General features: G+C 42.1%; 1 long non-coding RNA gene across 1 annotated transcript; it reads left to right on the top strand.

Moving 5' to 3' along the window:
• Window positions 1-296: 296 nt before the first annotated feature.
• On the top strand, window positions 297-4978 carry LOC311433810. Its single transcript, XR_014690965.1, has 3 exons — window positions 297-659; window positions 3285-3401; window positions 4894-4978. It is a non-coding gene; the product is annotated as an uncharacterized lncRNA (long non-coding RNA).
• The last annotated feature ends 19538 nt before the right edge of the window (window positions 4979-24516 follow it).

Here is a 24516-nt window from a genome sequence, read left to right as displayed (position 1 = left end):
AGCAGTTACCATGCGTTTAAGAAGAACCACAAATGTTTACAAGCCTTCCTCTGATAAAACCATATCAAACCACATCGGCTCGCCACAAATAAGCAGGGAGGACAGGCGGTGCTGGCAGCGGTGGGGGAGGCAATGCTTGTGAAGGGGCTGAGAGCATAAAAAGGTGTAGGAAGGCTTGAGGGAAAGCAAGCTCCATGCCTGTGCTTCTTTTGGGGTTGTTTATAAGCAACAAATCAAAGGATCAGATCAGCTGCGTGCTGCTCCCTGCTTTGTGTGTTTGGAGTTGTTACAGTCTTTGCCTGTGGTCAGCGAGGAGCTGATCCCATGGTGGTGTCTGCCCCCGTTGTAGCCCAGGGTGCATCCAGAGGCAGCCTTCCCCTGGGGCAGCTTCTCAGCCTCCAGCCATCTCATTCTGGCACTACACGGTGCCAGCTGCTGTCACTATGAACTTAATTAGGCTTTTTGTTTGTTTGTTTGTTTTAACACCACCTTTTTAATAATCTTTTTGCTGCAAAGTACTCCCATGTAAGCTCTAAGATGTACATGCTCCCTAAACTAAAGTTATCAGTCTTGTGAAAATTACTCGCATGAGATTCAGACAGCATTCCTGAGAAAGGCTACGGAAACACCCCCATCTCTTTCCTGCTTGCAACTGAAAGGTAAGTGAAATTCATCGGGCATAAAGCTCTGAATTATCCGTAGAGGAGACGACGAACCTTTGTGGTGCTTCCAGTGCCACCGAAGGTTCAGACCTCTGTCTGGAAGGGCCTCTGGCTTGGTCAGACATCGCAGGCCAGGAGACTGTGTCACCCGCGTGTGACGGTGCCTGGAGGGGAGCCACAGACGCTGTGGTAGCGAGGTGGTGCCTCTGTGTAGGTCTACCCAGCTCTCCACTCCTCCTGGGTTTTAAATCAATCTCTGTCAGTAATCTCTCTCTGTCAGTAATGGTTTCTCTGCTGCGTGTGTGCACACGTTGCTTTCTCTTCCTAATGTGTCCCTTGGCATTTCCAAGTGACACACAGGTGTGAGCACGGGTCAAGACTCAAAGGCAGGAGACAGTGAGAGCAGATACACCACAGAAGTGGAGAAGTTTGGTCAGCAACAAGCTGGCTTATTCGTAGAAAAGAAGGAGAGGTCTCTAGGTCTCTAGCAGCCATTCAACACAGGTACAGAAGTGCGATATTAAAATGTTCACAGACCATTGATTCATAGCGTGCCTGCAACCAACCACACTTGTTCAACGAGAGCAGAGCTGCATGAAGAGCTAGCTTGGAGCTCCAGACACTGAAAGTGCTGCTAGAAATCTTACAACTGTTTAATTGTTTCATGACTGGGATCTATAATTGAAGTTTTCCTCACCCTGCTAATGAAATTTTTACATGAAAGGTTTTTTTGTTTGTTCGCTTTTTGTTTTGTTTTTCCCCTGAACGGAGGTTCATGGCTCTATTTTATCTGCATCAAAATACAGGTGTAAAGTTGATCATCTTCTAGTCGTTCTCGCACTACCAGCCCGTCACATTAGACATCGTGCCCTTCTGAACTCCAGATTACTGTATATGTAGATTTATTTATTTATTTATTTATTTTCATTTTTTTTTTTTTCACAGTTTTCCCTGTACTAGTAAACTTTTCACCCAGTTGCAACAAGGCTGCCTGCTGTCTGGCCCCCAGCACTCTAGGAGAAGAGGCCCTTCTCCCGAGGGAGCAGACAGGCCATCGTCTGTTTGGCAGAGGGACCGGAGACCCGGTGCTGTTGGCTGACACGTTCCCCAGTCCATGCTGGATTTCTCCCCTGCCCTTGGTCCATGCCATGGCTTTCCGTGTTCATACAAATTCACGGTAATCTAGTTGTGGTCACTAGATGCCACTGTTGCTCCACACGAAGCCTGCCATGTGGCTAAACTACAGTTCCGAGGAAGGGCACTACACACAGTTTAGTGTTTACAACTTATTTTTAATCCTTGATCAGGTGTGAAGCAGTTACCCAGTCATCCACCCTGGTTTTCGCACTGCTCTGTTGGGCTCCTCACATTGACCGAACCCAAAGTACAGACGGCCTAGCAGTGTGTCTTTTGAAAAAATGTCTACAGCAATACAGTAAAACACCAAAAAAGGCTTCTCAGTTAGTGGTAAAACACATTGTATCTCTGGGGCAAACACAATTCAGGTGGCAGGCAGGTGAAGGAAGCTTGCCAAGTTCACTGTGCGCCTCGTATAAATTTACTTTGTCCTAAGAGTGGGTCAGCAATAACGATCAGACACAGTCAGCGATGAATCAGCTGCGGTCCTGTCTCGGGGTTATTTCTATCATAATTGCTGGTGTGAAGCTGTTCAACCCTAATGGTTAAAAAAAAAAGTGTTGTTGTTAAATTTCTGTAAAAACAAAACTTAGCTAAACTAATAGTAGCCCTTCTCAGTTACTCACTGCCCTACCCTGAAGGCCTTACTCTTTCAACCCCTGAGTGATTTCCAAGCCTCTGTGTTCAGGTCTCTCACCTGTGGATCCTCTGCCTTGAAGAATTACTTGCCCTCTCTGTCCACCTGCAGTTCTGTCCTCAGCAATTATCACTTTCTCAGGTCCATGTGTGCACCAACTTCCTAGCAAAATGAGAGAAGCATTTCCAACATTACTTTTATTTTTTCCCTCATATACCTCAGGGATGTCCATGATCAGTGTCCTTGAGCCTGAGCAGTTCCCATCCTGATAAGCAGCGTCTTAACTTTTGAGTGTTGTCTATTTGAGGGCACAAGGGGGTATTTTCTCTGTGTCTTATTGTGGTGGCACCACTGAAGACTCACAGCCAAGTTCCAGGACATGAGGACACGGCTGTGTGCCCTGTGTACAGGGTGAACGGGTTTCATCCTCTGGGCTGTGGGTTCATAAGGGTGAAAGGGGTGGAAGACATTGACCTCTTCTAAAATTGCAGGCAGCAGTGTTATTGTTTAAAAAAGTAGAGATAAAGGGGTCTGTGCATCCACTGGAAAGGCTGCCAACCAGAAGCAGGTGACAGAGGGAAATGTGAGCCCCAGCACCTGCTTTTGTTTAGATTTTACATTGTGCATTACATATATATATTATAATACACATTATATATATATACACACACATTATATAAAAAGAACACAGAACTCCTCTGTGGGGAATAATCTCAACATGGGAGTTATGCAGATTAATGAAAGAAAGCTTGAAAGATAACAATGCCATAATTTAAATATGCATCCTACATTAATGTTAACCCCTAAAAATTCTCCTGTGTCATTTCCCAACCTGCTCTCCATTTCAGTGAGTAAAAAAATGAGATCTGGGCAACTCTGACCAAGGAAAAGACTGGCTGTGCTTTGGTCAGGCTGAGCTGAAGTGGCTGCAGGTGCTGAGATGGTAATTGGGAAAAAGAGAACAGGTGGGTAAGAGAGGGAATACCAGAAGACATCCTTTTCTAGCCAATATTTTGAGTATGCAGATTTTTTCCTTTAAGGACACCCATGTACCTCATGTCACAGTGTCACCACACGAGGCTGGGCAGGAGGCTGAGGGCCGATCCGTGCCATGGGGCTGGTGGGCCCCACGCCACACATGGGCCAGGCCTGCCCCAGCCTCCCTGGTGCCGTGAGGGGCTGGAAGGAGGCCATGTGGGTTACTTGCACTTAGCATTTATTTAAAAGCAGCAAAATAAGTAATTTTCATTTCCTTCCTTCTTTCATTCCCTCCTGTCATGCCTAAGTGGTTTAACAGCATTTTCCAAAGCTGGTAAAAACTTGTGTAGTGCAGTATCCAACCTGGATGTGATGTGTTGCTTGTCCAGCTTTCCATTTCATATATATTTTTAATTTTCATATATGTTTTGTATTACTTTCTCAAAGTTTATGGTATGTCTGCAGCTTTCCAGGGAAGATCATGAAAGAGCTTTGTGATTTACCTCTGTACCAACACACTGTGGTGACCTGCATGTACCGTCTGGAGAGGAACAGGGCTATGTTGACATCTACCATCTACCATGAACCAGATACTACTTTGCTTTTCTTTTTTTACATTTTTTTTTTTTTTTAGTCTTTCTGCTATGTTACATGCTCTCACAGTTAGATATTGACTCAGCCAAGAAAAAAATAAATCTTTTTTAATTGGATGCTCAGCTGCTAGTATCAGGTACGTATAGCTACATCTGCTATACCAGAAGATAAACTACCTCAATTTTCTTCACAAAACTAAACCAAAACCAGCTTGTTTATGGATGTCTTACATCTCTCTTACCTATGAAGAAAAGTTCAAGTTTTTTTTTTGTTTGTTTGTTTGTTTTAAATTTGGATATTAGAAAGAAAAAACATTTCCCAAAGTTCTTACCCCTACTTTGTACCTGGATGTCTTTGAAGACTTAGTGCACAATTTCTTACATTTTGGTGTGAAACATAGTGCTGTCCTCAAAAATGAAGACACCAGTGATCATTCAAATTCACAGCAGCAAATAAATGACCTGCCTTTTAAAAGCAACTTTTCTCAAATAAGAGCCAGAAGCTGGAAGGAAGCTAAGTACATATCTAAGACTATATTTCTACACTCACTAGAGTCATTCCAGTAAAATTAAAGTCATTTGAGGGAATTACTACACACATAACATCACTGCAGAGCTACTTGAAAGTTAAAATCACTCAGTCTTGGTTTATTTCAGTGACAGGCTCAGAGAAGGTGGATGCGCTGGGACGTTGCTGTCACTAGAACTATGTGAATGGCAAACGAGTGAAGCACAGCTATTTTTCTTTCAGAGGTGTGTTCTGCTTTGAGGTGCTGTTGGAGGATATGGAAAGCTTTGATGAAGGTATTTTGACAATGATGAAAAGAGCCATCACATGTGTGTAGAAATGAAAAGGAATTCCTTCTTTTACCTTCTCTTTTTCTAGCACAATGGATGGACTAATTGGAAATTGGATTGCTAAAGTGAATCATGACTATTCACCAGCTTTTAAACTCCATCCAGGATCACAGAACAGAGGGTAAGTCCCACTTGCTCTTGTTAGGCAGAACACGTGGCTACATGATTTTCCAGCTCTGCCCTTCACAGATGGAGATCATTACAGATGAAATGTATTCTTTATGTTGTTTTGCTCACTACTCCCATGCAGAGATGGACTGGGGTGGAGAATGCCTCGTACAATGTAGCCCTGAAATCATGACTCTCAGAAGAAGTGTTGCAATATGAATGTGTTGCCTGGGTTTTATACCCAGGCTCCCTTCTCAGCTTTTGAAACCATATACAGCATTGTTGCAAGCCAGCAGCTGTGTCATGGCATCTTGATTTAAGTTCAGGCCACCTCAGGATGGGAAGAGGATGTCAGTTTAGGTCCCTAGCTACCTTCAGATGGTGCTCTCAGCTCAGGCAGGATGGACTCCTTCTTCCACCGATGTTTGGAAGATCCTTGGGGCTATCAAAGGGAGCTGAGACACGACAGCAAGATGCCCCTTGCCTGTCCTTCCTGGGCATAACGTGTCTCTAAACCAGTCCAAGTTTCCAGCTTGAGCTGTGGGTTTTACACAGCTCTTTAGTTGTGACAACTGGTCTGTGGGATGCCTCCCTCTAAGCTGTTGCCATTTTCTTTGGAGGAAACAGTGAGCTGCTCTTGAGGCTGGGAACACTGCCCTAGCAGGCAAGAACCTCCTTTTCCTTCATTTTCTGGAAGTTCTTACCAGAGAACATGACTTCAGGGCTGAAGTACAGGAAATCTGCCTCCCCAGCTTTATCTTCACAATGTCCTTTAGTGGCTTATACCAGAGATCCAGACAACACAGCAGTGGCCGCAGGAGGCTGTGCAGGATGAGGGAGGAAGGAGGAGGATTTATGGGGAAAGAGCATCCCATCGGCATCAAGACAGCCAAAAACCATCACCATCAATAATAGCCTGTGGGGAGTGGATGTCCCAGGAGTGGCATCCAGCTCCAGTGGCAGCTGATTTTGGGCCACCCTGATTTACCACATCAGGCTTTAGTCTGTGACCAGAGTACCAAAGAGCAGAAAGTTTAGAAGAAATTGGAGTACTGTTTGCTGCTGATGAGAGCTAAGTGGAAAAATATAACCAAGATGATAAGCAAAATCCCTTTGTCTGCCAGTTACAAACCTCCATGCAGAAAAGCTGAAGAACTACACAGAAAAAAAGTCTCTGCAAGGTAGCAAAGAGCTCTATACTTGTAAAAAAAAAAAAAAAAAGAAAAAGAAAAAGAAAAAATGGGAGTTGGCAGGATGATTTTGAGCACTGCCTTCTGTCCCATTAATCAACATCAGATGATGTATGTATAAAAGAACAGTGCTGAATGAAACAAGACCAGTTTGATCCCAAAAAGTGGAGTATAAAGCTGACAGGAAAAATGGAATAATATTTCATAAGGAAGGTGGCTGAAACATTCTGGGTGGATTTTGCTAGATTTAGTGAAAGTGAAATGAAGTTAAAAAATTTTTCAAGCAGTGTCAACAAGACCTCACGCTCACATTTTTTATTAAACTTTATGATTTTTAGTTTCTATTTTAACAATGTTTACATTATGTGGCCTAACTCAAATCATATGTTACATGTTACTTAAAAGACACACACACACCAAAAACATACACACACACAAAAAAAAGATTAGTTGACTTGGAACATCCCAATATTTTGGCATTTTAATTTCTGGAGAAGTGTTGGGGTTTTCTGGTCCCAAAAATTCATTTGTAAAGAAGGGAGCAGGAATTTGTCCTTCCCTCCGTTTGGCATGCAACACACAAGTGCCTTTCTGTAAACAGCAGACTCATTTGAGCAATAAGCAACCCACACAACAGGCTGGCTTCTGGCTTTTGCTAACTGGAGTCTGAGGGCTAAGTGCAACAAAAACTTGAGTTGCCCACAGAATAGCTACTCTGATTCAGCTGAAACCTGAAGCAGATTTTGGTCCTTCTTAGAAAATACTTGTACTTTTTTTGTTGGTTGTTGTTGTTTCTAACAAAGACAGAACTGAACCAGTCTCCCAAGCTGAGATGCTCAGAGATGTCCAAAATGAGATGTGACTGGCAAGAATACAATACACAGATTAATAAGGAAGTCATTAAAGGACAGAGAAGCCCTGAAGGGATGGAGTGGCTTTTAGTTTGAGGAAGAATAGGTACATAAGCTCTCGTTTTGCATTAAATTTTACCCTTCCTTTCTGCAGTAAGCCATAAGTCAACTGTTTGCTGTGACTTCATCAGAAAACAATCTCTCTCTTTTCTTTCTTGCTCATAGGCATCTTGGGCTCAATAGAAAGCTTTCTGACTTGGATCCAACTGTTTGCTCAGTTTAGAGGAAGTTTCTGATGCTATTCAGTATTTCACAATGGCACCAAAAGGAAATTTATCAGCACAGGGACTCTACTTAATTAACAAGCTGCCAGAAACACCCCTGAAACAGGAGAGGAGAAAGGCTATTGCAAGGCACAGCTGGGATGTCAGTAGGGGTGGTGAAGAAAGATTACACCAGAGAAGGAGGTGTCCTGCAACATGGAAGTAAGAAAAATGGAAAGGAATGACCACGTATCTGAAGAATAAAATAAAAAGGCAACAACAAAAACAAATTACTCAGTTTTTCCACCCTTTCCTCTCTCTTGCTTGCCTGTTGAGTCAGACACCTAGACTCAGTGCAGACTAAAACAGAGTGTCTTTGTTACACGTGAACATGTCTTCTTCTTATGCCTAAGACTCTTTGACAGGGATATGTGCATCTAGGGATGCTTATCCTCCATTACCATTGCCCAGGGCAATTGTAGCTCCCTGTTACATGGCTTGAAGATGCTGTGCATTGCAGAGCTTCTCTCTCTGTCCTTTCTAGAATTTCTGTCTTGCTCCTAAGTACCCCAAAACAACAGATGATGACACCTACTCCAGAAAGCAGATGGGCTCCCAACTTGTTTCAGACATATGTCCTAGGAAATGAACTGCAAAGAGCCACTGTAAGGAGCTAGACCTGAAGTTCCCACCCAGAAAAGCTGGCAGATCACACGGTGAACAGCAAGGCTTATCTTACGCTGCTTTGATCTGCCTCCAAAAGAGCCTTTGTATAGCATCACATCACAGATATCTTCAGGTGGTCAGGCCATGGCTGGAAGAGAAATCAGTGCATCTCTGCTTTCCACAATTCTCTTCCTGAGAACTTTGAAATTCCTGGTCACAAAGGACTAAAGGTGAAGGGTTTTTTGGAGGCATTTACAGATAGTTTCCTATTTTATAGAAAGACCTTTTGGTTTTTTGAAGTTCACACAAAACTGTGCCAAAGCTATGAGCAGAAAAACCATAGGACATAGCATCAAGGAAGTGTGTTTTTATTAACTACATTCCCTTGTGATATTTCTTATCCATGTGGGATTTGCACTTGACTACTTGACTCTTTTGAGTCACCTGTTTCTATGAATCTGCAGTTTGCTAGTACAGTGTAATACAGCAGTGTCTAGTTTCCTCTCCAAAGCTTTCAAGTGTAACTTAACCTCCAAGGACAGTAACTGCAAATGGTGCCTTTTTTTTTTTTTCTTTTCTTTTTTTTTTTTTTTTTTTTTTTTAAGGTTAAGTCAGGCTCCTCAAGCAAATCCTCTGGGGTGGGGTTATTGTTTGATTCCCATTCTAATTTCCATCATGCATATCTCATTCAAACATTCAAATTCAGATAAAACCTTAATGTTTCTATACCTTGCAAAACACATATCTTTTGAAAAGTTTTATTCTTTAGGACTACAATCCTGTTAAAATCTCTACAGCAGATTCTGTAGGTAGGCTCACTTTCTGTAGCTAACTGAGCTGGAAGATGTCATCTTTGTCTCAAGGTCTGCTGATCACCTGGAGAACATACCAGGAAAATATCACTGCATTTGTCCCATTCTTAAACTCTTCCCTAGATGTCTCTGGTCTCTGGGCTACAGGAACTCTTGGGATAATTCAATATAGCTGTTACTATGAATTTCTCTTCTATCATTAAATATCTTTCCTCTGACCCAGAATCATAAAAAAAATCAATATTTTTTGCTCCTTTTTTCTTCCTGCTTCTCCTTTTGCCAGGGGTGGAGATCTTGTTCTTGGTTAAACCTCTACAGTTGTTCAATGCTTTTAAATAATTCAGCTTTCTTTAGGACTCTCCATTTCATGATTTCTACTCACAAACTTGTCTCCTGGTTCCCTGTTTCTGTCTGTACTCTTCCATTTCCATCTCAGCCTTTTCACCATGTGTCATTTCTTGGTATTATGATTAAAGGTAGCTGTGGATGGAAACCTATAATTAAATACTTAATTAAATAATGCATAACAAGTATATAATATAACAATTGACATGACAGAAGCAATGAACAAAATAGCTCCTCATAGATGAAGGAAGGTCACTCACTCTTTTAACACTATTGCTTAGTCAGTCTTCTCATTAGCAAACTGCTATAACTAGTCTTTACCAGAATGTTTGATAGGCTGGTGTATTTTAGTCCTCTTGTAGAGACAGATATTCCTGGAGGGTTATCTACTGGAAAGGTTGTTTCAGTTTTTGTTTTACTCATTGTCAGTCACTACTGAGTAAGTTATTCATGGTTGTTAATATTATATCATCTACTCTAAATGTAAATAAATAAAGAAATAATCTTTTTTTTTTTTTTTTTTTTTTTTTTTTTTTTTTTTTCATTTGTGTTTTGATTTGCTGTGTTTTGTTGTATTTTGTTAAGGACTGAGCTGCACAGCTATTGAGTGATCTCTGTATATCATGATTTCTATCCTTACTATTGGTGATGCCATAGTACACTAGAAGAATCAACAAAAATGGCATTTCATTATGTCAGGCCTGATACTGATAGTAAATAACAACAAAAGAAGTCGCAGTACAGTCTGAAGATTACAAAGATAGAAGTTACTGGAGTTCTACCATTGGAGAGAGACATGCACAGAGAAGTTAGTTGACTTGTTCTGTATGGCACAGTGAGCCAAAGCCAACAAGAAGCAGAACCCAGCCACTGTCATTTGCAGACTCACATACAAACATAAAAAAACGTTTCTTTGCTTCAAAAACAACCAATTCAAAACAAAAAACATTCCTCTTGGGTACAAGCTAGTAACCTCTAGTGTCCATAAGTGGCACTGTCTTTTTAGAGACCTTTACCATTTTGTAATAACTGTGGTATTTTGTTCCATCCAGTGTCTGATTAATTGTGCATTTTTTTTGCTTGGATTCTAAAGCTGGAACTATCAATTTTATATATGTTTATTTACTTTTAAAAAGCACATAATTTAGTTTTCAGTAAGATGTGCCCTAGCCCCAAGAGTTCTGCATTCAGTCACGCTTCTGGCATGTCAGTTATAATTTGCTTTTTCACAGTATCTGGATAGTCCTCTATCTTGTATGAATAAACCTATTTCCCCTGAGTGTGTCTTAACACAAATCTGTTGTTCTAATCCCTGGCCTTTGAAATGTAAGCTATACACAAACTGTTCTGTTGTGTGCAATTTCTAAAAACAGAATGTTTCGAGTTTATTACTTTTCTAGCTTTAACTAATTTCCTTCAGCTTAGACTGTTTCTCAGCCCCTTAGTCCTTTATTGTAATGTTTCCACTTTTTCTATAAAATTCAATTGAAAATCCTTTGTTGGAAAAACAAAGAAAGGTCATTCTTTGTCATGACACCATTGTGGTCATAAGAAGACCAAGATATTTCAGAACTCAAGAGTAAAATTGAGTAGAAGATGCAGATTTTGACTTGAGATTCTGACTATGTCTCCAGTGAGGCAGATATTCTCTGCTGATTTCAAGGCATGATGGAAAAGGAGATTATCTGAGTAGGAATCACCATCTGAACTTATTAAAAGAATTTTTCTTCATGCTTTCAAACTCCTTGAAACTATGTAAGTGCTGCCAATGGCATAAATCAATGAAGCATTCTTTTTGTTATATGTTAATGAGCATTGTGGTTATTAATTAGTCATTGCATTTCCATTTTAGTAAGTCCATCTGTAACTGAAAAGGGAGAAGTTAGGCTTAGTTATGTGCCTTAGTGACCAACTTTTGTTATGCTTCATCTCTAAGGTTTTCAAAAAAAGCTAAATTTTGCATTCTTTGAGGAGAGAGAACTTCTATTGGAGCAACAGTTGGTGCTAACAGTTTCTCAGATTTTGCCATTCTGTTAATGATATGGTTGAAATCCATATCATTGAAATCCACCCAGCATTGTTTTCTTATGAAGCCTGATTTCCAGGCATGGAAAATCTCTTCAGACAACAGCAGTTTCAATGGCTAAATATCTTTGCTAATAGTATGGTAGGCCTTATTTTCTGTGCTTATCTAGAATGAAATCTGTAACAGTGGCTCAGAGAAGACATGCCTTCCAATAATAGATGTAGTTTTGCAAGTATGTACATAAAATCTTAGCTTTCCTTGCCTTAAACTATCTATAGATAGGCTTTAGTTTTCACAACTCATCTCGGAAGTTCCAAGCTTTTAGTCTCGGCCCAGCAAGTATTTAATTAATTTAGGCAAATAGAAACTCTTTCAACAATAAGGCTGAGAGAAGCCCAGTTCAGAGGAACCTGTACACCAGCTGTAGAGCATAATCTTATAATGTGAAGAAACTGGTTAAAAAAAACGTTCAAGTGATTATGAGAAGCCCTGTGGCTGGGCCCTGTAGGAGGCCCAGCCCTGTAGACATGTCCTGAGGAGATCTTGTCCCCTCAGCCAAACAGTCATTTGTTTCTTAATCTGCCCTGTGAATTGTGCTGTGCCATGTAAATGAGAAATTTGGGGGTTAGGTGATTTGGAAACCTGGATTCCAACAGGATTTACTGGAAGAAACAATATCAGTAACACTAACTGGCATATGAGAAAAGATCTAGCAATTGCCCTCAAGGCTCAGATAATGCCTCCTGCTGTCTTTGTGGTTTCTAAGGCTCTCAAGCCTCATGTTTTCTTTCTTTTAGTCATTGCTGAAAAAATGATAACTGGAGCAGGGCTGACTACAGAACCTTGCAGTACTGGAATGTGATTCTCCCATCTTCATTAACATCTATGTATTTAATCCAGTTCTAATTCATTTATGGTGTGTCACAGTCCCTTGGCACTGTTACAATATCTTAACCATTTGCCAGTAAAGCAAAGCAATGTGACTTTGCAGCCTTGGGATCTGTTTTCTCACTCTACTCTGCTGGTGCGGCCTCACCTCAAGCACTGTGTGCAGTTTTGGGTGCCACAGTATAAGAGCATAAAAATATTAGAGCATGTCCAAAGGAGTGCAACAAAGGTGGTGCAGGGTCTGGAGGGGAAGATGTATGAGGCAGAGGTCCTTTGGTTTGCTCAGCCCCGAGCAGAGCAGGCTGAGGGGAGGCCTCATGGCGGCCTACAGCTCCCTCACGAGGGGAGCGGAGGGGGAGGGACTGAGCTCTGCTCTCTGGGGACAGCGACAGGACCCGAGGGGACGGCATGGAGCTGGGACAGGGGAGGGTCAGGCTGGGGGTTAGGGAAAGGTTCTGCACCCAGAAGGTGCTCGGGCACTGGGACAGGCTGCCCAGGGCATGGTACAGAGCCTGCTAGAGTTCAAGAAGCATTTGGACAATGCTCTCAGATACATGGTCTGATTTTTTTGGGTGGTCCTTTAGGGACCTAGGAATTGGACTCGATGATCTTTGTGGGTTCCTTCCAACTCAGGATATTCTATGATTCTGTGATTCTTTTTTTCTGCTAGCTTATGCAGATCAGTAGTAATTATATTACCTTCTTCAAAGGGGTGGTCTACATCCCACATGGTCAGGGAAAGGAAAAATGGATCTGGGGAGCCATAGCATTTCTCTGGGCGTCTCTGGGCAAGAAATCCTGCCAGTGGACATTTGCCAAGGGCTTAGCTTTCCTTTGAAAGGGTGCTGACTCCGATGAATATTCTGAAGGCAAGTAAGCTATATGAAAGCTGTGTGAGTAAGGCAAGGAGATGCTTTGTGTTTTGCTTTTCTGTCATATGAACTTGTCTTGTTCTACAGGTGAGGGGATTTGAGCTGTCTTTGATAGAGGTGGAGGTACAGCCACCATCACAGCACAGGCACAAACAACGGAGAGAGGTGGGTGATCTGTATCACCAACAGCTGCTGCTGAGAGTCCAGTTTTGTACCCTAAAACCATCATGTTCCCTGTGTAGCCCAGCTGGGAGCCAGCTGGGTGCTGTGCCAGGCCTGGGCACTGTTCTCACAGGGCATCCACACCATCTTTAGAGAGTGAAGGAGATCTTTCCAGTTAGCAGCCTATGAGACTGAGATGGAAAGTGGAAAAGAACTGAACATGACTGGTTAAATGTAGAAAAGAGAAAAACAAGATAAGAAAAGATGTGAGAGGATTAAAATTTAGATATGGAAGTATTTAAGTCTTCAAAGTTAAACATATTTTTAAAAGGGTTTGCAAACAGTTCCTCTCCACAGGTTCTCTTCCCAAATAGAGATAAAACATTGTCCTCTAAAGCAGTAATGCCATCATTTCTCTCCAGTAATAAAGAAACACCATTGTTAGGCTTCTTCTCTGGTTTGGTCTACTAAGGAAAATATTTTTTTGTTCTCAGATACGCCAACCTTAAAATCCTACTTGGGTGGTTGTTTTCTTTCTCTGATTATCCTTTTACAGTTCCTATTTCCTAAACTGTATTCATTGTTATCAATTCATCCTTTCATTCATTTATTCTCTTAAAAATGTTTTTAGCTTCTGCTTTCCTTCTAAGTCAGGTTATTTTGTAACTAGTACAGCCTTCTTTCCCAGTTGTGGTATTGTGGCTTTCTTAGCTTCTAGTGAAATACTCTTAAATATCTCCTAATTAACATTTTTCTTTTTAGAGTCATCTCCCAACTGACTTCAGTCAATTGTTTTCAGCTTGGTAGAAAGTTGGCCCTTTTCAGGCCTCAAGGATGTATATAGTTTACTGGTTTGGACTCTATTCTAGTTATACAGAACAAAGGTAATCAAATCATGATCGCTGGCTCCTAAATTTCCAGTACCTCCTACTTCTGTGAATGGCCTCTGTGTCAACAGAAGGGCTAAGTATAAATCCTTCCCATGTTGGATATAGTATTTGAGTTCAGATGTTGTCTATAATTCTCATAAATGAAGGAAAATCTCATTTGCAGCATGAAATCCATGAAACACGTATTTCTTCCTTCCTGAATATTGCAGATGGGACCTGTAGGAGTCAATTGTCATTCAAACCTCTAACTTCACCACAGCTTGAGTTATTTTGCTGTGAAAACAATATAAAACATTTTCTAACCATCCACAAAATGTGAAAATCAGATATGATGTTTTTCAATAGCCAGCTAAGCAAGATATACTTTTGTAGGTCTCTGGATTTGCTTGAACAAAGCACAGCACGCTAGACACAAAGAGATCGACTCTCAAGATCTCTAATTGGCAGAATTCCTCTGAAATTATTGAAAGAGGAACTTTAGTGATTCTGGTAGGTAGGAACCTCTCTGCATGTAGTGTCTAGCCAAGAGCTGCATGTCTGCTTTCTAAATCCTTTACATAAACTGTGAATAAGCTTTCATTGGTACACACAGTCACCATTTCCCCATAAGCAAAAAGTATCCAGCAAGGTATCTGGGATATTTGTTTGTTTTGTTTGTTTATTTTATTTGAAAATATGAACTCCTTCACTTCCATTAGGTAAGTAACTGCAGCTCTGTGTCTCTCATTAGGCCGGCCTGGGTGCCAGTTCTGCAAATCCCAGGCACTGGTGATGCTGAAGGCTGACTGGCAGAGAAGTCATTGTAGAAAATGACCTGTGTGTCGCGGTGGACACCTAGCTGAACATGAACCAGCAATGTGCCCTTGCCACAAAGAAGGCTAATGGTGTCCACTCATTGGAGGAGCGTTGCCGGCAGGTTGAGGGATGTGATCCTTCATCTCTACTCAGCACTGGTGAGATGCACCTGGAGGGCTGGGTCCAGTACTTGGCTACACAGTACAAGGGAGGCATGGACATGCAGGAGAGAGCCCAGTGGAGGGCCACTGAGACAATTAAAAGATATGTCCTATCAGAAAAGGCTGAGAGAGTTGGGACTGTTTCGCTCTACTGGGTCAGGCTGGAATGGAGGTAATTGCCTTCAGAGCAGCCCATGTGGTGAGGTGTTTTGGATTTCTGACTAAATCAGTGCTGATAACACAGCAGTGTTTTGACTTTTGTAGAGCAGTGTCTGCACAATGTTGAGGCTTTCTCTTTTTCCAGCTCTGCCCCAAAGGAAATGAGCTGTAGATGGGCATTAAGTTGGAGGGAACATAGCCAGGACAGCTGACCAAAGGTCCAAAGGGATACTCCCTGTCATGCAATGTCATGCTTAGCAGTAAGAGCTCAAGGAAAGGAGGAAGTGAGGATGCTCATGGTTATGACATTTGTCTTCCCAAGTAACTGTCATGTGCTTAACAGAAGGAGACTAAATACTGATCTGCTGATGGGAAGTAGTGGACAAGTTCCTTATTTAGCTTTGCTTGTGTGCACAGCTTTTGCTTCACTTATTCTTCTGTCTTTATCTTGATTCATGAATATTCCCACCTTCCTTCTGTTTTCTCCCCATACCTTGGGAGGGGGGAATGAGTAAGCAGCTGTGTGGGTGTTTGGCTGCTGGCTGGGGTCAACCCACCACAATTGCCTAGGGAAGAGAAGGCTCAGGGGATATCTCATCAATCTGTATGAATATCCAGACACACGGAGAACAGAGACAGGCTCTTTTCAGTGGTGCCCAGGGGCAGGGCAAGAGGCAAAGGGCATGACCTGGAGCACAGAAGGTTACACCTGAACACCAGGCAGCACTTCTGTGCTTTGATGGAGCTCTGCCACGGACTGCCCAAGGAAGCTGTGGAGTCTCCCTCCTTGGAGATCTTCAAAAGCCACATGAACATGGTCCTAGGCAGCCTGCACTGGGTGGCCCTGCTGGAGCAGGAGTTGGACCAGATGACCTCTGGAGGTGCCTTTTTTTTTTTTTTTTAATTTTTCTTTCTCTTTGTTTTCTTGTCTGTCTGTTTAGCCCTCTTTAACACTCACTCTGGAGCCTGAGAGACACATAAATGTATGTGAGCTGAAACAATTTACTAACCCAGCAAACTTTTTTTTTTCTTTTCTTTTTTTTTCCCCCTAGATTAGTAAATAAACTAAGATCACAGCTCTGTGCACCAAGCGTTAAACCTAGGGAGAACTGGGAAGTGCAACATCTGAATAGCAGAGAGAAAATGGCAGAGCTGCAACCTTTTCTGAGCTCTTTGTCTGTGGGCCCAGGGTGGGGAGAGCCAGTCTGAGTGATCTCTGACAGAGTAGCTGAGTTAATTTTCTCTTGTGGGTTTTCAGAAACCAAGTTTTCTGTATTTTAGAAAAAGGTGAGGAGTAGTTGCATATTTGGGGTGAAACCTGCCCTTACCAAGATATCAGTGTCCAAACAAACACAAAATAATGCCCTGTTCCCCTTGAGCTGCCATCCCACTCTTCTGGCTTTTCTGTAGGGCGTTTTCCCTAGAATACTCTAAAGATCCTTAAAGCACCTTTCACTCAGATGGGATCTTAAGAATACCTATTGCTTTTCAGGCTTGTAGCTCCTTCACTTTGCTTACCTCATTCTGTTCTTCCATTCCTGCCCACTTCAGACTGGATGAAGAGTAAGTCTTTCATGTGGTAGTGAAATGTGAGCTAAAATGGACCTCTTTTCATGGAAAAACGTAGAGAACTAAAAGTTACAACCTTACCATTGAACATCCACATTTAAAATACTGAAGTTCTAGAAAAGAAAGGACTATTATGTCTCGGGAAGCAAGAAAGCACAGAAGAATTGAAGCAAGACTGATACCAGTGTTTGGGTTCCACCTACAGCCATATGCCTGGGGTTAGTTCAAACTCATTTTATCTATTACTGTTTCCACCCAGGTACAACAGAGTGCTCTGCTTGCAGGCACTCCACAGCTTCACTGCCTCCTTGTTTACAGACCCCAATATCATTCATTCTCCCTTTAATTCTGACTATTTTACTGTTATACCCTTTGCAAAATATCAGAGGATATAGTCAATTCTTTTTACAATTACTTGTACGTATCTGTGGTTTTAGAAGTGGGAACTAGAGAACTTGCTGAAGGACTTGCTTTTCTACCTAGTTCTTTGTCTTTAGCACAACAATTTCTGAACTGCCAGCTGAACACCACCATGCATATAGTTTTTCTATTTAAAAGCCATAAAAATATGCAGAATAAGAGTTGCATTAATGCAGTGAGGTGTGTGTGTGTTTGTTTGTTTTTCTTTCTTTCTTTTTTTTTTTTTTTTAAATTCAATCTGCTGCTGAAGGATATGTTTGTGTGTTCTAGTGGAAGTCTATCTGAGTTTATAAAGTATTTTAAAGAGGAAGGTGTCTGTTTTCTAGGAACGTGTGTGGTTGATAGAGTCTTCCTGGGTTTCTACAACTGAAGTTATTACTTCCTAGGCTATGAAGCACTGCTCAGCACACACAGGTTATTGTGGGCTTCAGTTATGATAGATATGTGTGTACTTAAGTCTCTCCTGGAGACATGAAAGGATATTTTTACTTCGCTTTGCTTTATGAGCTCTTCTAAAATGTGGTCTCCACTTCAGAGACACTGCTGTAATGAAATATTTTCTAATATCCCATGCAAATATCAGCCTTTATATGCTGAAGCCAAAATAAATATAGACTAAAGACTACATCTATGCTGTCCTTAGGAACATGCTAGAGACCTGTATTTTAGGAGCCTGTTCTACATGTCCATGCTGCCATGATGCCTCTGCATTGCCTTTCAGAGCACAGTGTTGGAGTCAGTGTTAGCCAGGTACCATTACCAAGCGCTGTGGTAGGTCTTGTAGGCACTGGATGAACAGATAGAGAGCCAGCTATGCCTCTCCTGCAAGGTATGCAGGGTTGGTTTCCTCCAAGAGGTACGTGTTTCTCCCCTAAGGTGGAGCAGTGTGTATCTTGCTGCCAGGCAGCATAAAAGGATGATAAATTTTAGGGCAAACACAGGCCCATTCAGATATGGTTGAAACTCACCACAGAAGTACCTAAAGAGATGTATCTTAGATTTGGGGTTTCTCAGCAGGGAGGTAAAATGGCAAACTCTCCTGGCAACCCACTTGCCCTCCTTTGGCAGACCACCAGAAAAGCCAACTCCCCCTTCCACCCAAGACTTCTGAAACTATCCAGCTCCTTCCCTGTGACAAAATTGTCTGGAAGCTTCTGTAAAGAAATGTCTCTGTTCCCTTGGGTTATGTCTTTTCAAATGCAGTGTCCAAGATAAAGTTTGAGATAAAGAGTTCACCTAAAGGTGGGAGCTGAATCCATTTCTGAATGTGATAAATTCACTGCTGCATTGAGCACCCCTTTGCCAAGCCTGCTGTAAAAGCTTGGGGAAAGGAGAAGAGGATCACGGTGTTCCTTTTCGATATGTAAATGCTGCTGGATGTTTGTCTGAAGCACTTGGTTCCCTGTAATTGCAGTTTTGACTTTAGGACTAAAATGTGTATTTGTTTACTTTAGATTTCTAATCCTGTTCATTCTGTCATGGAACTGCACACATTATTCCAATCATAGCAGGGCAGTCCATAGCTTCTTGACTTACCATGTAGCCAGCCCAGCCTCTTTGAAATCAAAGGCTTGGGGCTTATTTTGTTTCTTTTGCTTCTTTTAAATAAAGAGACTTTCCAAACAAAAAGCCAAACAAATTTTCCTGTGGCCTTCCTAGATTTGTTCTGCTTCAGTTAAAGAAAGATGTAGGACAAGTTAAAGTATGTTAAGAAACAATGGAAAAAAAAAAAAAAAAAAAAAAAACACCAACAAAGAGTAATCCACTTTTTCTGTGCTCAACCTTTTAGGGTTTGAATCTGGGCGTCCTTGCAATCTGCGTCTGACCTCACCTCCCAGAACAATGAACCCCCTCACAAAGCGAGTGCCAACTGCGAGCTGAGTGTTCATTTGAACTTCCTCCAGCTCGAGAAGAAAGGGAAGCAAGAAATTCCTCTTGAGATGCCAGCGGGTCTCCTACGTGTGACTGGCAGCTCTGAGGGATTCCAGATGGCTTAAGCCCTTCTTTTGAACATATCTTTTGATCTCATTTAAATTTCCTCCTGATTTCACCTGCTCTGTGTTTACCAACTGGAGAATACGCAGGTGGATGTATTAACTCCACCATAGGGTACAAAGGGATTAAAGGGAAGTTATGCGCAGGATGGAGTTTGTGTAGTACAGCTAATAGAGCTCCAGCTCTGCTCCATGATTTATGATTCAGAAACCACAGTATAATTTTAACAGACAGAACAAACAAATGAAAAACTTTCTCCATCCCCAGCGTGTGTTTTCTGAATGGTACATTGTTTACTCTTCAATCTGGTGGTCACCTAGAAAATCAAGTAAGACCAAGAAACTTTTTTAGAATTAACTTTTGGGATCACAAATTTTATCCTGTTCCTTGTTAACATATTTACAGCTCTCTCTATTCACAAACTTAGACAAAGTCATCCTTCAAACTTTCAAACTATGCTTAGCTGTCAGACTTTTTTTTCCATAACAAGTAGCAACAAATAACAGCACTTGTGCTAATGACAGTGATCTTGTAACATCAATGTTTTAGCTGAATGAACCATACACATTGCAGAAGGAGGCAGAACAGTCAGGATCATGCCCTGGATGCAAGAAAACCTCAGAATCAAACAGATAAACAAGACAGATGCACTGGGTCCTTGTTAAGGAGGTCATGAAGCAGGTCAGTCTGCAGAGACAAAGACTTTCTTTGGTTGGGTTAGTGTGTACTTTCATCTGAGAAGGGATTTTCTTGCTCCATTTAAACTCATGACTGTAGAGCACTTCTTAACTTTGGTGTAGGTAGGCACCCCATCTGTATCTCAGCTGTGTCAAGATGAGACCCAGGTGTAAAATTTTCCCCATAGTGTGGTTTCTGTGGAGTATATAAGCTAGGAGAAAGCTGTTTCACACTTTTTCCATGTTTATGGTGCACTGCCATGGACTTCAGACATCAGGTATTTAAGTATGTGTTTGTACGTCACTTCGTGCAGTCTCAGTCTCAGGCACTGCAGATAAAATAGGTATTTTAATCTTAAGCTGATGGTGGAATCAGATAACTATACGTCAAGACTGCACAAGCTACTGGCACAAGTACAGTGATGCAAATGTGAATGGCACGGCCAGATAAAATTAACTCTACCTCATCTGAAACTGAAAGAGGTACATTTCAGGATAACCCCCTCATCTGCTTAGTGGTGTCTAGCATAGCAGATGTACGCAGCCCTTATGTTGTGTCCCTACTTCAGACTTTCATTGACTTCAGTGGGAATTGTGTATAGATGTGATAACATTTGCCTATCACTTGGTCCAAAAAAACTTAATAATAATAGTACTTGCAACAGACAACAGAGAAGATGAGATTTGGAGTTTTCCTACTGGAAACAGGAAGACCTGAAGTTTTACTCTCATCAAAATCACTGGAAAGGAGTACAAGAGATGACATTACTCATCAAAAATAGGTCTAAAAACCCTGTGCAGATGAGGTTTGCACCTACTGTGTCCCTATGCTATACCAGATTTTTCTGTGATCCAACATTAGAGCTAAGAGAAACTGAATTCACCTAGCGACTCTAAGTGAATAGAGACTCATCTGCTTCCTCAGCTATCATGCACAGCAGCAGCTCCCATGCCTGTCCTTCCACCCCTCCTTGGCCCTAATATTGCATCTCCTTTAGAGGATGGGACTGTCAGAGTCAATGACATGGTGGACACCATTGATGATGCATACCAGCCAGAGAACATGCATCGCTTAATGACTGTTTTGTTACTTGTTTTTAAGTAAAACCCCAATCATGTTGTTTTCCAGAAATACATGAGCCTTCCCCTGCCACATGATTCATACCTGCTGGAAAGATATGGTTAGGTCCTCAGCCAAGTCACCCAAACACCCTGAGCTTGCCCTTTCTGACTGCTTGCTTCGGAAGAGTCATCTGACCAGCGTAGATGTTTGTAACTCAGAGAGCCTTCCAGACGCCATCTCTAATTAAAGGAGAGAAACAGGCACTTCCACAGCATGATTCTTCCCATCCTAAATAAACAAACAGAGCAGTCGCTCCAGCAAACAGCTCCGCTGACTAGAGAGGGAACATGTGGCAGCCAGCATAAATTTAACTCCCTGCCTAACATCAAGCGAGAGGAGACCTACCACTTATTGATGGCAGAGTCACACTTGTTCCTTGTCCTCCCCTCGGGGTAAGTCAGTAGGGATGCCTCTATTTTCTTATTTTCACTCGGTGTGGTGCCCAAACCAGCTTGGCACGAGGCAGGCTGAGAGCCCTGCCTGCAGCCATTCCTGTGGCTGGCAGCTGGACGGGCCTCCCCTGGCCGTGGCATCTTCTCATCCATTCACATCGTCGCTGAGCAATGCGAGGCACCTCCCGCTCCTCATCTCTCGAGGACTGAACATGTTGCTTTTCAAACGTTCCCAGCTCTTGCTGCTACAGCTGCTGAAGAGCTGCCATGGGTTTCTCTTCTGAAGAGCCCAGTCTGCTGGTCCGCAATCACACCAGCCAGCCAGCTCCAGGTTCTCCTGACCTAAACATGGGAAGGAAAAACCCTGCTTGGGCTTTGCTCTGTTTCCAAGTTCCCGTGGAGCTTGTCTGTTTAATTAAGGCTTCAAACCCACAACCTATAGAAGGCAAAGAGAGCATTTGATGATGTGTACATCTATACCTTTGGTTTTCAGATAGACAGCATGGTGACAACATCCTCCTTGTTATGCCCTGGCTGGTGACTGCGGCCTGCAGTCAGTATATGCTGTCAATTTTCAGCCTTGGAGAGCCAGGTCTGGTGGCAAATGTTTCTCACCATTTCTTCATGGTAGACAATATTCCAGAGGCTACAGACAAGATGGAACGGTTTAAAGAACGGCCTTTTGAAACACAGACATGAAAACGAAGCTCTGTTTAGCTGCGCTGTGTGGCAGATGTATCTCTCAGCTCTGGGTACAATGCTGGTAGTAAAACCACGTGAGCTTTCAGGCGATGTCCCAGGAAAATGTTCACATGTTGACTTTATGTGCATGAACGTTCTACATGGTGTGGAAATCCTTTTGTTACCCAGTATTCAAAACATTTTCTTAGAAGAAAAGTGGGAAAATACATGTCTGAGAGGAATAAGCAGCTGTTTGCTGTTAAAGATCAGCATGTTATACAATCAAGTTTACAATAACTGCTTTTAAATATAAACTAACTTCTGACCAGTGTTTTCCAACGTACTGCAAAATCTGCATGTCATTCTTTTTGTCATTTACAAGTAAACACCCACTGGAGTGTTTTATAGTTTGTAAAATATGAAAAGGGCTTTGTTCATGAGAGACCACTTTGATTTACGGTAAGATGAAAACCTATGTGCCAGGAGCTTTTTTGTTTTTCTTGATCAGAACCGAGCAAACTTTTCTGCAGCTTGACCACTCTGGTCTCGTTGCCTAAACACACCAGCAAACAGCTAACAATTGTGGTGTCTTTTTTTTCCTTTCCTTTAACATAGCTTTGCTTCCCTCTGGACAGGGCAGATGTTGGAGAATGGCTTCGGCAGCCAGGAAAGGCCTCTTAATCTCCTGACAGGCCCACAGTACTTGAACCCACAAAAACAACAATAATGAGGAAGCTTGAAAAATAAACAAACCAAGTGGGTGCATCTCCATCTTCCCAGTGCCTCCACGCCAGACAGTAATGCTTAGCTACTGTGTAGAGCCAGCAACTGCAGCTATAAAAATAATGTAAGGTTAGAAAAGGTGGGGAAAAAAAAATCCCTCAGAGTCACTGATAAAAAGGTAGAGTTGCCACACCTTTAAAATTTTATTGTTACAAAGGAAACACTGCCAGCATTGTTGGATTTGCCAACCTCATTATAACATTAGACAAAGAAAATGTCTTGTACACTACATGCTAGCAGCAAGAGCAACTTCTACAGATAACAACTTCCTTTCTTCTCCTTTTGTTTTCACAGGAGGGAGAGGGAAAAAAAATATTAAAAAATAAATAAATAAATTAGTGTTGATTTGAATATGAAGCAAGGATCTGCAATTATCTTGAAATGTCTCCTACCCATTTCTGAAGCAGGTTTGAAACTTTTGCAAACAGCAACTTCCCCAGTTCCTGTTGTATGGCTGTTTGCATGGCATTGCTTTGCTACCCTTTCGGACACTTTCCCTATTATACGAGTCCCTGTTTCTCCCATTGCTTAATCAGAAGGCGAGACCAGGACTTGGCTCCATTGGCTCTGAAGTTCGAAAGATTTTTATAGAATTATTTCCTCTCATGGAGAAAAAAATTAAAGAAGTGGATAAGGGGTAGTGACTATTGCAATGTTTTCCACCGAGAATGGGAGTACTTTGGATACAGCTTGTTTAACAGAGAAAAAAAAAGAATAAGCCTTGCCTAGGGTATGCTCACAATGCCATAGGACACCATGCGAGACAGACACCTCCTTTGTCTGTCTGTCTGTCTTCCCAGGCAAGGCTACCTGGAGACTTCTGACTTTTTCCTGCCCTTGTCTAGTGCAGAGACATCCTCCTCAGCTGAGGTCACGGGGAGCCAGCACCAAGTCTCTTTCTCATCCCAGTCCCTTGCAGGCAGAGAAGGGCAGAGTCTGCCCTACAGCTTCTGTGCTTAGGGAATTACTCATTTATTTTTGAATGACCTTAATCTAAAAGTCTTGTGGGCAAGAGTAGATGGTGGGCAAACTATGGGCACTGCTGGGTCTGTTGTAGAGCACAGTAGTCGTGAACGATGTCTCGATAAATCCGCTGCAACTCTTTTGGTTGGTTATTAGTTGTTAAATTGGCCACAGCTGGGCCAGGTGGCACTTTGGAAGGCAGGAAATAGCTGACGGGACCTGGATCAAGCACGACCAAGTAACAGCCTCAGCACTTTCTCATTCTGGGGCTGAATAATTGGTATGGACTGGGAGGTGTGGGGGAAGAGATGGAAGAAAAATGCTACGTGCAAGGCGTTCTTTTTCCAGTGAATTCCAGCAAAGTTTGCATGTTATATCGTGTCCCGTTGGGTTTGAGTCTTAAATGGGAGATAAAAATAAACTTCTTTATGTTCTGTGAGTAGATCACTGAAAGAGTGATTTAGGAGGAAGGAAAGCTAAGCCCTTTTTCCTAACCATCCATATGTTTATCATATGCGCATGGGAGCAGACAGGGACTTCTCACCCTGGAGAAGGAGCTAAGGCACGGGAGAAATTCCCAGGGACTTGGAGAAAATTCGGAGCTTCTGCTCTTTCTTTTCTAGAAGCTCTATTCTCAGGAATCCCTAGACAGACAAAAAAAGGGGTGGCAAAAGATGAATTATGTGCTGGAACAATAGCTGGGTTTTAAAAGGGGTTTATGTGTGGCTCAGCAGGGCTTTGTGCTGGATCGCTCCCTGAGAACCTGCTGGGACTTCCAGCCTGGCACCAGGCAGTTCTGGGTGTATGACTAAGTTCATGGATAAAGTTAATCTTTGATCTAAACATCAGGAAAGAGGGTC

This window comes from Aythya ferina (genome assembly GCF_964211825.1).
Source record: "Aythya ferina genome assembly, chromosome: 1".
Classification (NCBI taxonomy): Eukaryota; Metazoa; Chordata; class Aves; order Anseriformes; family Anatidae; genus Aythya; species Aythya ferina.
This window is presented reverse-complemented; position numbering and strand designations above follow the sequence as displayed.